The sequence below is a fragment of the Mesocricetus auratus genome, unplaced genomic scaffold, assembly GCF_017639785.1.
Source record: "Mesocricetus auratus isolate SY011 unplaced genomic scaffold, BCM_Maur_2.0 Super-Scaffold_100013, whole genome shotgun sequence".
NCBI lineage: Eukaryota > Metazoa > Chordata > Mammalia > Rodentia > Cricetidae > Mesocricetus > Mesocricetus auratus.
The window spans coordinates 81,946,600-81,962,349 of record NW_024429196.1 but is presented as its reverse complement, the minus strand read 5'-3'; the positions used below and the strand labels follow the sequence as shown (position 1 = coordinate 81,962,349).

Sequence of the window (15,750 nt, the reverse complement as noted above, 5' to 3'; positions counted from 1 at the left end):
GTTGTTCTGTGGCCTCTGCTTCAGTTCCTGCCTCCGGGTTCCTGCCCTGACTTCCTGCCATGACTTCCCTCAGCGATGGACCGTAACTTGTAAACCTCTTCCACCCAAGATTCTTTCAGTTGTGTGTTTACCGCAGCAACGGAGAAACCAACTGCAGTAACAGTTAAGGAAGGGAGGGACAGAACCAGGCCCTTGGATACTAATAACATACGTTTTGCTTGCAGAGTTTACTGTGCAGTTTCCGACTAACTGGGGGGTTGGATCATGGTAACCAGAGTAGAGCAACATCTTTCTGACTCCCCGAGTGGGATTCTGGGTGGTGCATAAGGCAGAACAGCTGATGGCTGAATAACCCCAGGAGGCTGGTTAAGGTTCTGCTCCAGGAAGAGGTTATCAGAGCTAAGAAACCCAGAGGCAGGTGACCATTCTGTCGTGGCAGGGTCATAATAAGGGTTTTGTGGAGGGACAGGGTGGCACCCAAGGCCATTTACTGGCAGAGTGGTCTCCATCCATGAATAAAAATTGAGAGGGGCTGAGGAGACGGCTCAGCAGTTAAGAGCACTGGCAGATCGTGCAGAGGACCCGGCCTCAATTCCCAGTGATCACACAGTGGCTCATTACTGTCGGTAACTCCAGTCCCAGAAGGTTTGAGCCCTCTTCTGACCTCCTCTGCCGGCGCCAGGCATGCACACAGTACACAGGGGCACACTGGGGTGCCACATGCCCAGGAGCCAGTGGGGTAGTGAGGGAGAGAGAGAGGACAGAAAACATCTTCTTTTCTTCTTTCCTCCCCCTCCCTTCCGTTTTATGTTAGGTATATGAGTGTTTTGCCTGCATGTATGTGCACCAGGACTCCCTGGAACTAGGGTACAGACAGTTGTAAGTCGTCGTGTAGGTGCTGAATGTTGAACCCCAAACCTCTGCAAGAGCAGCCAGTGTTCACTGCTGAGTTATCTCCCCTTCGTGTCTTTTTAACTTTTATTATTATTATTCTTGTTGTTATTATTATTGTTATCATTATCATTATTGTTATTATTATTAGTGTGTGTGGGTGTGGGTGTGTGCATGCTGTGGCGCATGAGTGGAATTGGAGGACAAATCTCTGGAGTCAACTTTCTCCCTCCACCATGGAATCTAAGAGCTCAAGTCTGGCCATCAGGTTTGCACAGACAACACCTGCCCCCCTGAGCCGTCTCGCCTTTGACGGGATTCTCACAGACCGTAGCCCACTCTAACCAGAAACAAACCAGAGAACGAAACACTGAGTTTGGTAGCTGATTCTAAGTAAGACGACACATCAAAAGCTGTCATAGGATCAACTCTGTTGGTAAGGTTTCTGTCATTGGACACAGGAGTCACTCACTGGCTTGGTGGGGAAAGACACAGCTTTTTAAATTAACTTGACAGGAGCTAGGGTCACCTGGGAAGAAGGATTCTCCACTTAGAAAGTGTCTTCATAAGATTGCCTTGTGGGCGTGCTGGAGAGACGGCTCGGACCACTGACTGGCAGCTCTTCCAGAGGCCCCAAGTTCAATTCCCAGCAACCACATGGTAGCTCACAACCATCTGTAACGAGATCTGGCGCCCTCTTCTGGTGTGTAAGCATACATGCAGGCAGAACACGGTATACATAATATATAAATAAATATTTTTTTTAAAAAAAGGTTGACTTATGGACAAGTCTGTGAGGCGTTTTCTTGATTAACGATTGATGAAGAAGGGCCCAGTCCACAGTCCACTATGAGTGTTGGCACCCCTGGGCAAGGGTCCTGGGCTGTATGGAGAGCAAGGCAGTAAGTAGCATCCCTCCATAGTCTCTACGGCAGTTCCTGCTCCGGGTTCCTGCCTTGGTTCCCCTCAGTGAGGAACTACAGCCTGGAAGATGAAATAAGACCTTCCCTTCCCCAAGCAGCTTTTTGGTCACATGTTTATCACAGGAATAGAAAGCAAACTAAGATATGGAGGATACTCAAAATCCACACCACAGCATTGACGTTATAAGTAACCTAGAAACAATTCCAAACACTGTCTGGGGGAGTATGCATAGAAGAATATATCGAGGAATGTATATGCATCACATAAGAATGAGCGGCAAGTACTACGTTACGTTATGTGAAGGACTTGAACATCAGACTTGGGTATCCCTGGGTGTCTTGAGCCAATGCCCCATGGATTCCACACTCTGACTGGGCATCTATCTACTACTCTTCTCGAAATGGCAGACTTTTCTGGGATGTCCTGCACAGGAAGAAATAAACCCAAAACGATGAGCTGTGTTTCTAGCCCATGTGCCTAGCCTGGGGATTTAGGAAGGCTGCAGATATGGAGCTCTCTCCTGAACCAGTCAGATCAAAATGTTTCTTTTTAGGAAAGTTAGTAGAGCAGTTACAGTGCAATTGAGCCCAGCCCTCTGAGGAATTCCTAAAATATAAGATGTACTGAAAAAACAATACACCCGGATAATAACCCAGCCTGTCCTCATGGTTTTCTCGTGTCTCTGTTACATCTTTCCTGTACCTTCTCAACCCAACGGAAGTTTTCCTGACCATTTTGGGCACCTTCTGGGCAGATGCATGGGTGCAGGGACCAGGAGCCTGTGACAGGATGATCACAGTCCACTCAGTGAACAGACAAAGGGTTACCTACAAACCATCACTGCTCCAGGGAGCCACTCAGATTCCTAGCAATGTCTCCAGTATCGGGGTTCCAAGAAAACGACATGAAACTCCAAATTTGTAATACAAACGCACTGTATAGCTTCATTCTAAGGAAGTGAAAATCACCACACGAAACCTTTGTTTAAGAGCCACCAATCCACGGGGCGTTGGTGGTGTTGGTGGTGCACACCTTTAATCCCAGCACTTGGGAGGCAGAGCAGGCAGATCTTTGTGAGTTCGAGGCCAGCTTGGTCTACAAGAGCTAGGTTCCAGGACAGCCTCCAAAGCCACAGAGAAACCCCATCTACAAAACAAAACAAAACAAAAGCCACCGGCCCTTGGGAGTCAGACGCAGGCAGATTTCTGTGAGTTTGAGGCTAGCCTGACCTACAGAGTGAGTCCCAGGATAGCCAGGGCTCTCTGTTAATGGAGAAACCTTGTCTCAATAACCCTCCCGAGAGAGAGAGAGAGAGAGAGAGAGAGAGAGAGAGAGAGAGAGAGAGAGAGAGAGGTGGGGAAGCCAGGGCCATAGCTAAGTGGTAGAGCACTAGCTACTGGGCACAAGGCAAGGATTTCATCCCCAGAACTACAAAAGAAAGGTCCCCTTGCCTTGTGTGCTAACTAAACAAGCACTGCACACACTAGACGCAGTGTACATCTGAGTGACCTGGGAGCACCACCTATGTGATTTGTGGCGATTTGATCATCAGGAGCGTCTGTGTATCTGCAGGGACCGTGTAACATTTATTTACTGACATCAAAAGATCTATGCCTCAATCGAAAAAGCAAGTCATCTGGCTGGCAAGATGACTTGATGGGTAAGCTAGAAAAGGAGGGAGGCTTTGTCCTACTTAGTGGATACCTCGGACTTCCTAACAGATTTACAAGAAAGGAAGGCACTGACAGGGAAAAGGCTCAACGGGAAAAGTGCTTGACACCAAACCTGACAACTTGAGTTCAGTCCCCTGGATCCATATGGGAGAAGTAGAGAGCAAGTTAAGTTGTATTCTAACCAACACACACACACACACACACACTCTCTCACACACACTCACATACATACACACAAACACACACTCACACACACACTCACACACACACACACACACACACACGGTGGGAGGGGAATGGAAGAGAAGAGAATGCAAAAAATGAGAAAAAAAGTGCAAATTACCAAAGAAAAAATGTAGGTAGAGTATACCGTCCCATATCTGAGGGGAACCGTCTGGAACAGAACCAAAGGTCAGAGACGGTAGGAGGATTTTCCTTAACAATCGCCTCACTCACACAAAGAGATTTACTATTTATGCGGTGTGTCTTGGGTTCTTCGTCTGGCATGTCTTCATGTTATCGTCTCAAAGGTGTGTGTTTGCACATATGTGGTTACTTTTAAATTATCCTGCTCCGTGCAACAATCTCCTTTCGCACGCAGCAGTGTTCTAAGAGACTTGATGACTCCCCGGTCTTCTTGCTTTCCCGCCCCCCTTCCCCCTGCCCCCCTCCAAATTCAGTCCCTTCTTTCTTCCTCCTTCTCAAGCCAGCTTTTCTCCCTCCATTTCTAGCAGTCAGTGGGAATCGTCCCGCAGAGCGTTGCTCCGTGGGCGCCGCTGCACATGCCCCTCGGTGGAAGGTTCCGGCGTTACTGCGTGGGAGACGGAGGCCTCAGAGTCCCAGATGCTGCGCAACGCTCTCGCGGTTGTCGCTACAAAGGGACCGCTGCACATGGCAGGCCAGCAGATGCCAACAGACAGCTTTTGTGAGTCCTTCATGTTAATTAACTTTTGTGAGAACCTTCATGTTAATTAACTTTGCTTGGGCTTTCCCTCAACTTGAAAGCTTTGGAGTGGTTTGTTTTGTAAAATGCTTTGACTCCAGGGAGAGCTGCTTCAAGGGGGGAAAAAGTGAGAAACAAAGACAGGGAAAATTTTTTAAGCGGGCTCTGCTTACCAGGGAATTTCTTCCCTTGTCTGCGTCCGTCCCCTCCCCCATCGAGGCTAACTCCACCATCAGAGAGAATTTTAATGGCCTTTTTTTTTAACCCTAAAACACTCAACCAGAAGCAGACCTCCACGGCAGTGGGAGCCGGCTTTGAATCTTCCGGGGGAACACAGGTGCATGTGTGTGCGCCTGCACATGCGCCTGCGAACGCTGCGTTTAAATACAAAGCACGAATGAGCAGCTTTTGGGACAAAACTTACAGAACTCAGAGGAAAAGGAAAACGAGCTAGAGTCTCGGGGGCCAGTCACGATTAATTTTAAAATGTGCTCTTCCCAACTCTCAGAAACTTGGGTCGGCGCTCCTGGGGGGCACTTTCGTTGGTTGTTGGACTGGTTGTTAAAAAGTTCCAGCAAGGACAAAGCAAGAGGAGTGGACCGTCCCAGCAGCCACCCGGCGTTTTACAGAGTCATCTGCTTCCAGACCATAGATTGGATGTTATTGTTGTTTGTTGTGACATGGCCTATCTCCGTGGCCCTGGCTGGCCTGGATCTCACAAAGATTCACTGCCACTGCTTCTGAATAAAGGTTGCTTGCTACCAAGCTTGGCAATAATATTTAATTTCGTTTTTAGATTTAACAACCATCCAATATATGTCTTCAAGCTGACCAACCCAAATATTAGCAGAGGAAAACCTCTTCAGAGGCTTCCAAACTCCCCAACCCTCAAGAAGAGGCTGGATATTTTTGGGGGGTTTCCGAGTCCCCTGTCTGCATTGCAGAGAGTCTTTGTCTTCCCGCGTCTGTTTTCTCACCCCCAACAAACACCTTTCTTCAGCTGCCGAGCCTGTCTGCAAGCGACTTCACTGCTGCCCTACTGTGCTTCCGAGTTTTCCTGCCTTTCAATTCTTTAACTGACAGGGAAGGTCTGTGTCAGCGGTGCGGGTCCCCTGGAACTTGAGTTACAGGCAGTGGCGGTGAACCACCTTGTGGGTGCTGGGAATTGAACCCAAGTCCCCTGAAGGCGCAGCCAGTGTTCTCAGCCTACTTAGCGCCACCTCTCCAGCCCCTCCGTTTTCTGTTCCAACGACTAACTTTACAGCTTACAGTTTCCCTAACTCAGTTTCGAATTTTTTTTCTTCCCTTAACCGTTTTTTTGCTGTCCAATCACCCAGAGGGTCGTCTCTCTGGGCTTCTAAGGGCTACAGTGTCCTTGCTCTGCTTCCCCTCCCCGCCCCCTCCCCCCATCACCAGTTACATTGTCTCTCTTCCGGCAGGGGAAGTGCTTTGTACTTCCTTCCTCTCCTGCTCTGGCTTCCTGCCGCTCAACAGTCCTGTGGTTGTTTGGCTGACGATTTTTTTTTCCTCTCTCTCTACATCAATTCTGTGCTGCGTGCTACAGTAGTCAAGATCTGGCGGGTTAGATGGATGTGTGCTCCACTTCTCACATTAGATATTTTTATCGCTCATGGAAGTGTGATAGTGCATCTGAACCCCCCCCACACGCACCTTCTTCTTCTTCTTCTTCTAATTCTCCCCCCCCCCCACCCCTGGAGATTGGACCTAGGGTCTCACACACACTGGTCAACCGCTTTCCTACTGAACTGCATCTTCCGCCATCCCGTCTGACTTTCTGGCTGACAAGTAAGTGGGTTGTTTTGCCTGGACATCCTGAGGGTTTCTTTCCACGGTCTTTAAAGTTGGGTGGGGTTTCATAGGCTATCTCTTAGCCTTGTTGTTTGCTGACTTTTCAAGTTGTGTCATAACCCCACTCTGTATAAAGATTGAAATCTTGCCTTAATTTGCAGAAAGCTGTTAAGAGTGCAAAATGGAATATAAACTCCGTCCCAATGTCCCGTTTGCTGCTTTATATGACACAATTATCCTGTGTTGGACCTTCTCTGTGTGGCTTCTTTTTTGGGCCCCTTTGGACCGCCCATTTAATTTCTTTATCTCATCTGAATTTTTTTTTCATTGAAGAATAATGTTTGTATATCTTTACCGAGTACGGCGTGATGCCAAGCACATTGACACACTGCACATTAACACGCTGTAGTATTGGTTGTCTATCATCTCAAACGTGCAACGCCTCTTTGTGACACGAACGTTCAAAATCGTCATGCTTGAATAACAGTGGCCTCCATAGGCTCATGTCTTTGAACGCGTAGTCAGCCAGGTAGTGGCACTATTTGAGAAGGATTGGGAGGTGTGGCCTTGTTAGAAGTGCAGCAACTAGAATGGGTTTTGCGGTCCCAAAGGCCCCTGCCAGACCCAATCTCTTTCTCTCTGCCTGCGTGGATCAGGATGAAGTTCTCAGCTGCTTCTCCAGCACTGTGCTCTCTGTCATGATGACGGTGAAAGAAAGTCTCTGAAGCTTTATGCAAGCTTCTGTTTCTGTTACAAGCTCTGCTGTCATCCTGGTGTCCCCTTCACAGCAATAGAACAGTGGCTAAGACACGTCTCTCTCTTTTTTTTTTTTAAGATTTATTTATTACATATACAGTGCTACCTACATGCCAGAAGAGGGCACCAGATTGAATTATAGATGGTTGTGAGCCACTATGTGGTTGCTGGAATTGAACTCAGGATCTCCCCTGAGCCATCTCTCCAGCCCCCTAAGACACATATCTTACATATACTTTGAATTACAGTACTCATCTTATTTCTCCTGGTTATTAGCCTGCCTCTCCTCAGTACCCCTTGTGAAGTTCTCCATGGAGAATGCAATTTATTCTTCATTACTGAACTAATGCATTTCCCCTAACACTTTCCTTGAACCGAAGAAACGCGTCATGTTGCATGTATTCCTGTTTTGGGGTCCCCTCTCTAGTCAAGTTTAAGGAAAATTGACATTCTAGGGTTCTGAAACAATGATCCATCTCCAGATATTGATTTTAGGGCACTTGGTCCAGTTTACAATGCTACATTGAAAATTGCCTTTCGAGGGGCTGGTGCAATGGCTCAGTGGTTAAGAGGGACGTTGCCCAGGCAGAGGAGCCAGGTATGGCTTATGGATGAGCTTTCAGAAGACCGGAAGCTTCTTCTGCCATCCTGGGTCTCCTGCACACAGATGATGCACATACACACACACCCGAGCACACACACATAAATATAAACATAAAATCAAATCGATATTTTAAAAGTACCGTATAAAAAGGGTCTTCCTCCTCCTCCTTTTGTTTCTAGGTATTTTATAGGCAGTGTCCTAGTTAAAGAGTGATCTTACTGATGTGAGAGTTCTGTGGGTATGTGTGTCTATGTGTGTGCATGAATTCATGGTGTGCACATGGAGTTCAGAGGACAACCTCAGCTGTCAGTCCTCACCTTTTACCTTGTTTGAGGCGGGGATCTCTTTCTCATTCTGCTGCTGCATGTGCACACTATGGTGCCCTAGCCTCTGGAGATCCTCCCGTCTCCTCCTTCTGTCTCCCTGTGGGAACACAGGGATGCTCACCCTATGTGCCTTTTATGTGGGTTTTAGAGATTCAAACTCAGATCTCTGTTAGTTGAAGGCCAGCCTGGTCAATAGAGAGAGTTCCAGACAGCGAAGGCTATACAGAGAAACCCCAGAGAAACCCCATCTCAAAAAAACCAACCAAACAAAACAACAGCAGCAACAAAGTAACAGCAGAGAAGAGCGCCAGTAAGATGCCATGTAGCTGCTGGGGGAGCAAGAGGGCAGAGCCCATGCATAAAGTCAAGACAAAGTAGAGACAAATAGATTCATAGAAATGGGTTGTTAATCCAGAGAGCTAGTCAATAAGCCTGAGCAACCAGTCAAACAGTTTCAAATTAACTGTATTTATTTGGGCGGTGGGACCAGACAGAAAAGAAACTCCATCTACAAAAAGCGCTCCCTCTTTGCAAGTTCAGCATCCATAAGCTGAGAACGGGTGCTTACTTCTCTATTCAGAGTATTCTCCATCTATCATGAAGGCATGGATCCTGTGTGGCTTACCAGTACTCCTTGGTGGTCCTCTGATTTTGGCTTGGACATGGGAGGATAAATGATCCAGTCAGTTAATATTACCTCCCAATTATGAAGAACCTTCGGGCATTAGTTCCTATTTTCTCAAGTTTATTTATTTCTTCACTGTCCTGTTGAAATAAACCCTTAAGACTTTTACTTACACCACTTAAAGTAAGAGTTAGGCCCCTAGTCTTATTTTTATTTATTTATTTTTTGTTGTTGGTTTTTGTTTTGAAGCATGGTTTCTCTCTGTAGTCCTGGATGTTCTGGAACTAACTCTGTAGACCAGGGTGGCCTCAAACTCACAGAGATCCTTCTGTCTCTGCCTCCTAAGTGCTGGAATTAAAGGCATGTTCCACCACCGCCAGGCAAGGCTAATTAATATGCTAGTAGATGTCTTACTTACAGGCATAAATCAGTTGGTTTGTTGAGTTGATCCAGCTGTGTCCCAATTTTCTTGCTGTGAAAAATACCATGACCAAAAGGAACTTGGGGAGAAGGGGCTTTGTTTCCTATATTAATTCCTACATTAAGAAAAGCCAAGAGCCTGGAAGCAGGGGCTAAAGGAGAGGTCACGGAAGAGTGCTGTTTACTGGCTTGCTCAGCCTGCTTTCTTATACCATGTAGGACCACCTGTCCCAGGGTGGCACCATTGGCAATGGGAGGGGCCTCTCACATCAATGTTTTCCTGCTGCCTGCCCATTCAGATTTCTTCTCCAGCACCTGTAGGCCTCCATGCTTCTCCTCCATGCTGATAATTGGCTAAACCTATGAAACTGTAAGCCAGCCTCAATTAACTGTCTTCCCTTTTTGGGGGGGGGCAGGGTTTGTCTGTAGCTTTGGAGTCTGTCCTGGAACTAGCTCTTGTAGACCAGGCTGGTCTCAAACTCACAGAGATCCACCTGCCTCTGCCTCCCGAGTGCTGGGATTAAAGGCATGCGCCACCAACGCCCAGCTAAATGTCTTCCTTTTAAGAGTCACCGTGGTCATGGTGTCTCTTCACAGCAATAGAAACCCTAACTTTAAGACACCATGGGAGGAACTCAAACAGGGCAGGAACTTGGAGTCAGGAACTGACACAGAAGCCATGGAGGGGGTACTGCTTACTGGCTTGCTCTTCATGGCTTGCTCAGCCTGGTTTATTTAGAACTCAGGGTCCCCCCTCACCCCGGGGGACCCCACCTACAATGAGCTTGGCGTTCACACATTAGTCATTAATTAAGAAAATGCCCTGCAGGCTTGTCTGCAGCCCTGTCTCATAGAGACATTTTGTCAACTGAGGCTCCCTGCTCTCTAGTGACTCTGGCTTGTGTCAAGCTGACATACAACTGTCCAGCACACACTGAGTCCTGTTCCCTTCTGGAACCCAGTGAGCACAGTTTTCTTGTGGGTGTGACCTTAACTTGAGCTCATGGTGACACAGGTGGTGCAAATGGGCTGCATTTGGGCTCTGTATTGACAAAGGGTTGTCTTATGAGGGTTGGTCTTGATTGACAATGTGATAAAACTTGAATCCTTATGGGGAAAAAAAAACCTCATCAGCATGCCTGTGAGGGAGTTTTTACATTCATGTGGGAAGACTCATGATGAGGAACTAGAACATACAAATGCAAAAGTAATAATTAAAACAAAACAAACAAACAAACAAACAAACAAACAAAAAAAAAAACGTGGGCCGCAGTCCTGAACTGAACGAAAAAGAGAAAATGAGTGAGAAACCAGCATGCCCCGCGCTTCCTGACTGGGGAGACAACGTGACCAGCTGCTTCAAACTCCTGCTGCCATGATCTTTCTTTTTTTACTTTATATTGTAAACCTCCTTGAAGCGCCAGCATAGCCATAAACTCACCCATTTCCGCAAAGCAGGTGCAATCAATCTACCATGTGCAATCTGTGGCATAGGCTATGCTCTGTGGGCCCACACATTCATCCCCATCAACCACCCAGCCTGTAGGCAAGCATTTTGAACACAAACTTCAGTAAGTCTTTGAAGGATTATTTAAGGACTGGAGCTGGGGGAGGAAGGGGTCTAGTTCAGTGGTTGGATGCTTCTCTAGTATTATACAAAGGCCTGGGAAAAGACAAAGAAGGAAGAAGAGAGAGGGGAGGGAAGAGACGGAGAGGAGGAGAAATCTGACCTAGACCCTGAAGTGAGGTAGATGAACTCTCAGTTCTTTGCAGCTTTCTGGCCGTCAGTGTCCATTTCAGCCTGGACCTTCAAGTTGATAGCATGCCAGAGCATGTAGATGAGAAGCTGCCAATCCGACCCGTGGTGTTTATCTCTATCCTTTGCCTGTGTCTTTAGATATTTTCACCCAGACACTGGCAACTGGCTGCTCTATGTATTGCTGCTATCCTGGTAATCAAGGATGTTCATCTTTCCAGTTGTCTGTTCTGATCTGTCACGGATGGCAGCCATTGCCTCATAGACATGGGAGGTGGTGTTGATTTCCTAGCTAACTTACAAGGTAATGTTTTCAGTAGGACACATAAAAGCTGGCAGAATTTTGAATTATGAAAGAGTTTGTCTGCAGAAAGGCTGTGATGTTTTTTATAGATTTGTTTGGGAGGGAGGTCCACAATTGCCTTCAGGTAATGGGGAAAAACCAGTCTTTAAAATAATTGGGGGTAAGACAGTTTGGTTTGGTGTGGTGGTATTGGGCATGGGAATTCTGGAACTGAAAGAGGGCGGTATGAATCAGAGATGCATCCGAAGGCTTCGAAATGTTGCACAGATGCAAACACATCTTGGTCCTCTTAGCAATGTAATTTTCTTGCAGAGATCTATTTTTATTTTTGTCCTTACTGGGATCCAGTAAGCAGCCTGCTTTGAAGTAATCCACGACACTTGGCTCCTCCTGTGGTGTTTTCTCTGCTCACGATACACTGGCCAGCCATACCCCATGATTACAAACGCCACTGCAGACTTTTGTTACTCAGTCTCGGCTTCTTACTTCCCTGGGTGAGGGCACCGCTGCTCGATTTCCCACGTATGTTCGCTGATGCGGAGATACTCTGCTTGACTTGGATTGTGGGAACACATGGAGGGAACAAGATGGCCCAAGCCGAGGGGTTGATCTGCCACTGAGACTGCAGGTGAGCTTCAAAAGTACGTATTTCTTTCTTTTATTTTTTTGGTTTTTTCGAGACAGAGTTCCTCTGTGGCTTTAGAGGCTGTCCTGGAACTAGCTCTGTAGACCAGGCTGGCTTCGAACTCACACAGAGATCCGCCTGCCTCTGCCTCCCGAGTGTTGGGACTAAAGGTGTGCACTACCAACGCCCGGCCAAAAGTACGTATTTCTTTGTGCTTTCCCTGTCTTTTTCAGCTCCTGTGTGCTACCTTTTCCGACCACGTGTTCAGAATTTGTTTTAGTGCTATGTAGTTATTTGTGCACACAAAAAGAAAACATAGCAACGTGATACAGCTAGGAGAAGAGATTTTTTTTATTCTTCCTGTTTTTATACAGTTCCCAAATACTATTTCTTTTTTTATTGTTGTTGTTGAGATTTTTATCTATTTTTATGCGTATCAACAATGCTTGCCCGAATGGGTGCCCTTGTACCATGTGTGTGCAGTGCGTACAGAGGCTGGAAGACAGCAACTGGTCCCCTGGGATCGGAGTTACAGTTAATGGTTAGCTGCCATGTGGGTGTTGGGAATTGAACCTTTGTACTTAACCACTGAGCCATCGCTCCAGTCCCAGACAAAAATTAATTTAAAAAAATAGCTATCAAAATTATTTCCTTTATGGACTTTAGTAGGCATTATAGAGCAACCTTGAAAATTCTGGCCTGTCAGCTTCTAGAATCTTGTTATTTTCATACCCTGGGCAATATTTCTTGGGGATTGTGAAGATTTAACCTAAGGCCTCTTAGTCTTCTTTTATTTTAACTGAAAGTCAATTCTGTTCATACAATATATTCTGATCATGGTTTCCTCTTTCCAGCTCCTCCCAGATCCTCCATACTTCTCCAGTTCCACATGTTTTCCTGTCTCTTCAGAAAACCAACAGGTAAGTAAATAAAAAGCAAAGTAGAATAACAAACAGACAAAAAGCATAAGAAACTCATACACACAGAGACACCCACACACTAAAAAACAAAAGCTAAAAACAGGAAACCAGGAACCATAATGTACAAGCAAAATACCGGTAAGGTTAAAAAAAAAAAAGCCATCCTAGAGCCTTCATCCAGTAGCTGATGGAAGCAGAAGCTAAACACTGAGCTGAACTCCTGGAATCCAGTTGCAGAGAGGGAGGAGAGACCAGCAAAGAGGTAAAGACCATGCTAGAAAAACCCGCAGAAACAGCTGACCTGACCAAGTGGGAGCACACAGACCCCAGTCGTAAAATTAGGGAACCAGCATTGATCTAAACCAAGCCCTCTGAATGTGGGTGTCAGTTAGGAGGCCTGGGCAGTGTATGGGACCTCTGAAAGTGGAACCCGTGTTTATCCCTAGTGCACAAATGGACTTTGGGAGCCCATTCTCCATGGAGAGATACTCTCTCAGCCCAGATACGTGGGGGAAGGCCCAGGTCCCCATATAATATGACAGACTTTGGAGATCCCCCATTATAACGATATTCGATGCTATATATGGAAAACAATATATTTATTTACCAGAGAGAGAGAGAGAGAGAGAGAGAGAGAGAGAGAGAGAGAGAGTCGCACAAACCAAGAGTTAGAAGCATGGCTGGCTTCCAGGAGAAAAAAGGGGAGCTCCTTTTCCTTTCACTTTCTTTTATCTCTACCTGTGCTAATTTACTTGTCCCCGCCCTGATGGGCGGATAGCTTTGTGGGGTTCACTCCTACACCCCATGGAAGGTCTCACCCTCCTTGGGGAGTGGATGTGGGGGATGGGATGGGGGGCTTGTGGGGGGTGCGGGAGGATAGGAAGGACAGGGAACTGGGATTGATTGTAAAATAAAATTATTTCTAAATAAAAAAAAAGTTGAAACAAAGCAATGTGAGACTTTCAGTCTTCTTTTTACAAAGGATTTATTTATTTTTGTTTTATGTATATGAGTGCTTTTCTTACATGTATGTCTACCACACATGTGCAGAACCCACAGAGGCCACAGGAGACACTGATCCCCTGGAACTGGAGTTACAGATGGTTGTGAGCTGCCATGTGGGTGCTGGGAACTGAACCCTGGTCCTCTGCAATATCAGTTATGCTCTTATCTACTGAACCATCTCTCCTGCTCCTTTTCAGCCTTCTTAGCTGTTTTAATATTTTCCCCAGTCTTGACTATTTGCTCTGTATTGCTTCTAAATAACATGTTTCTCTGTGTGTGTCTCTCTGTCTCTCTCTGTCTCTCTTTCTCTCTCTCTCTCTCTCTCTCTCTCTCTCTCTCTCTCACACACACACACACACACACAGACACACAGACACTGGAGTGGACGTGTACACACACACAGTGATCCTTTTCTTGACCCACCATTTGTAACTTCCTCCAGTATACCAGTGCAGTGCTGCTTCTGCAATGATGAATAGTTTGCCTGTTTCAACAGTAAACTGAACATCTGACTCCCTCCTGAGGAAATACAGCATTGTTCCACTTTTCTGAAGTATCTGGTGTTGTGTGAAATTTCTGGTATTGTCAGAATGGGGCGAGTTTGCATGTTCTGGTAAATACAGAGACAGCAGCTCCATACAAAACCTACCCAGTCTTCATCACTACAGTTTAAAAGTAGCAAATCATAGAATCTGATGGGATAGTTTCCCTGGTTGATTCAGTGCAGTAGCTGCTATGTTGAATTGTTCCCCAAATCTTGAAGATGTAGCTAGTTCAAAAAATCCAGACTTACTACGAGTGTAAGTGACCGGCTATTTCTTTTTACTTCTTCTAATGTGACTATTAGAAAATTTTGAACTGCTTAAAGTCACTTGGCCAGCCTTGTGTTTCTCTTTAGCACCTGTGTGCGCATAAGGAGGTCAGGAGACGACAGATTACTATGGGTTATTCTTCCATGTTACAAAAAGTGATGAATTGTAACCTGATCGATAGTAGATATCTATGCATCTATGTGTTATACAGCTTGTGTACACAGATCTGACATTGTAGACCAATCATTCGATTTAGTGAAAGTAGGGTGGCTGTGGCTTACAGGCTTAATTAGCCTCCTCCACAGAAGTTGCGGATAGAGATGAGATGATGGACGGAAGGAAGGAAGGCTGTGAATGTGTGCAGAAGTCAAAAGGACAAAACAGTGGTCGGGGGGCTCCTGAGAGCACCTACTTTGGATTTAATTGTCTAGTCAGTTTCCAGCCAAGGATGTGGAAACCTGATATCTGCCTAGCATAAACCTGAGGACAAGCCCTGCCAACAGAATGTTGGGGTAGGTGCTCTTGCTCAGTGGTTCTGGAAGGAAGTGAGCCACAGAGGGTAAGTCTTTTTTTTTTTTTTTTTTTTTTTTTTTGAGACAAGGTTTCTCTGTATTGTTTTGGAGGCTGTCCTGGAACTCACTCTGTAGACCAGGCTGGCCTCGAACTCACAGAGATCCACCTGCCTCTGCCTCCTGAGTGCTGGGATTAAAGGCGTGCGCCACCAACACCCGGCTAGGGTAAGTTTTTGAGCACTAAGATATCATAGAGTTTGCATTACGGTGGGGACTGACTTGGGATCTATCAGCCTTCCTTATTTTTATTTCTTCCCCTTGGATCTGGGGGCGTCTATCCTGTGCCTGCCCCCACCATTGTCTTCTGTAAACTTACAACTCGTTTGGCTTCACAGGAGCACAGCTGACAGGCAAGGGATTCTGCCTCTGAATGAATCACACCTCGGGTCTCACACCCTGTGTCTGACTTACACTTAGAAGGCTGAGAAGTCGTTTATATCTAATTTAGACAATATTTAGTTGATACCTCATGTGCTGGAATATGTTCAGTCCTTTTAAGGATGGAATGAATGCAGATAACTTGTGAGACAAACATACATTTGAGGGGGTCCTGACTCCTTCTGATCCCCTCTTCTGTAGATGATGACCCCAATGCCCCCAATTCTCAGAGGGAGTTCTCCTGAGAAGCAACGTTTTTCAACTCTCCGTGTCGTGCTGATAGTAGTTACCATCAGGCCTTAAGAGACTAAGCAGAGTCCACACAGAAATGAAGCCGGGGCTCCTGGAGATTTGGCTGGCTAAGACTCCAGGCCCTTGCTTCTCTGGGCTCAGCTCATCCGGTATCT

General features: G+C 46.2%; 2 long non-coding RNA genes across 2 annotated transcripts; both read left to right on the top strand.

Annotated features, from left to right (window-relative positions):
- The first annotated feature begins 4,188 nt into the window (after positions 1–4,188).
- On the top strand, positions 4,189–5,196 carry LOC110342474. Its single transcript, XR_002384555.2, has 2 exons — positions 4,189–4,413; positions 4,940–5,196. It is a non-coding gene; the product is annotated as an uncharacterized LOC110342474 (long non-coding RNA).
- Positions 5,197–5,891: 695 nt separating this feature from the next.
- Positions 5,892–13,144, top strand: LOC121143794. The gene is made up of 3 exons (XR_005881118.1): positions 5,892–6,237; positions 11,344–11,659; positions 12,511–13,144. It is a non-coding gene; the product is annotated as an uncharacterized LOC121143794 (long non-coding RNA).
- Positions 13,145–15,750: the final 2,606 nt, after the last annotated feature.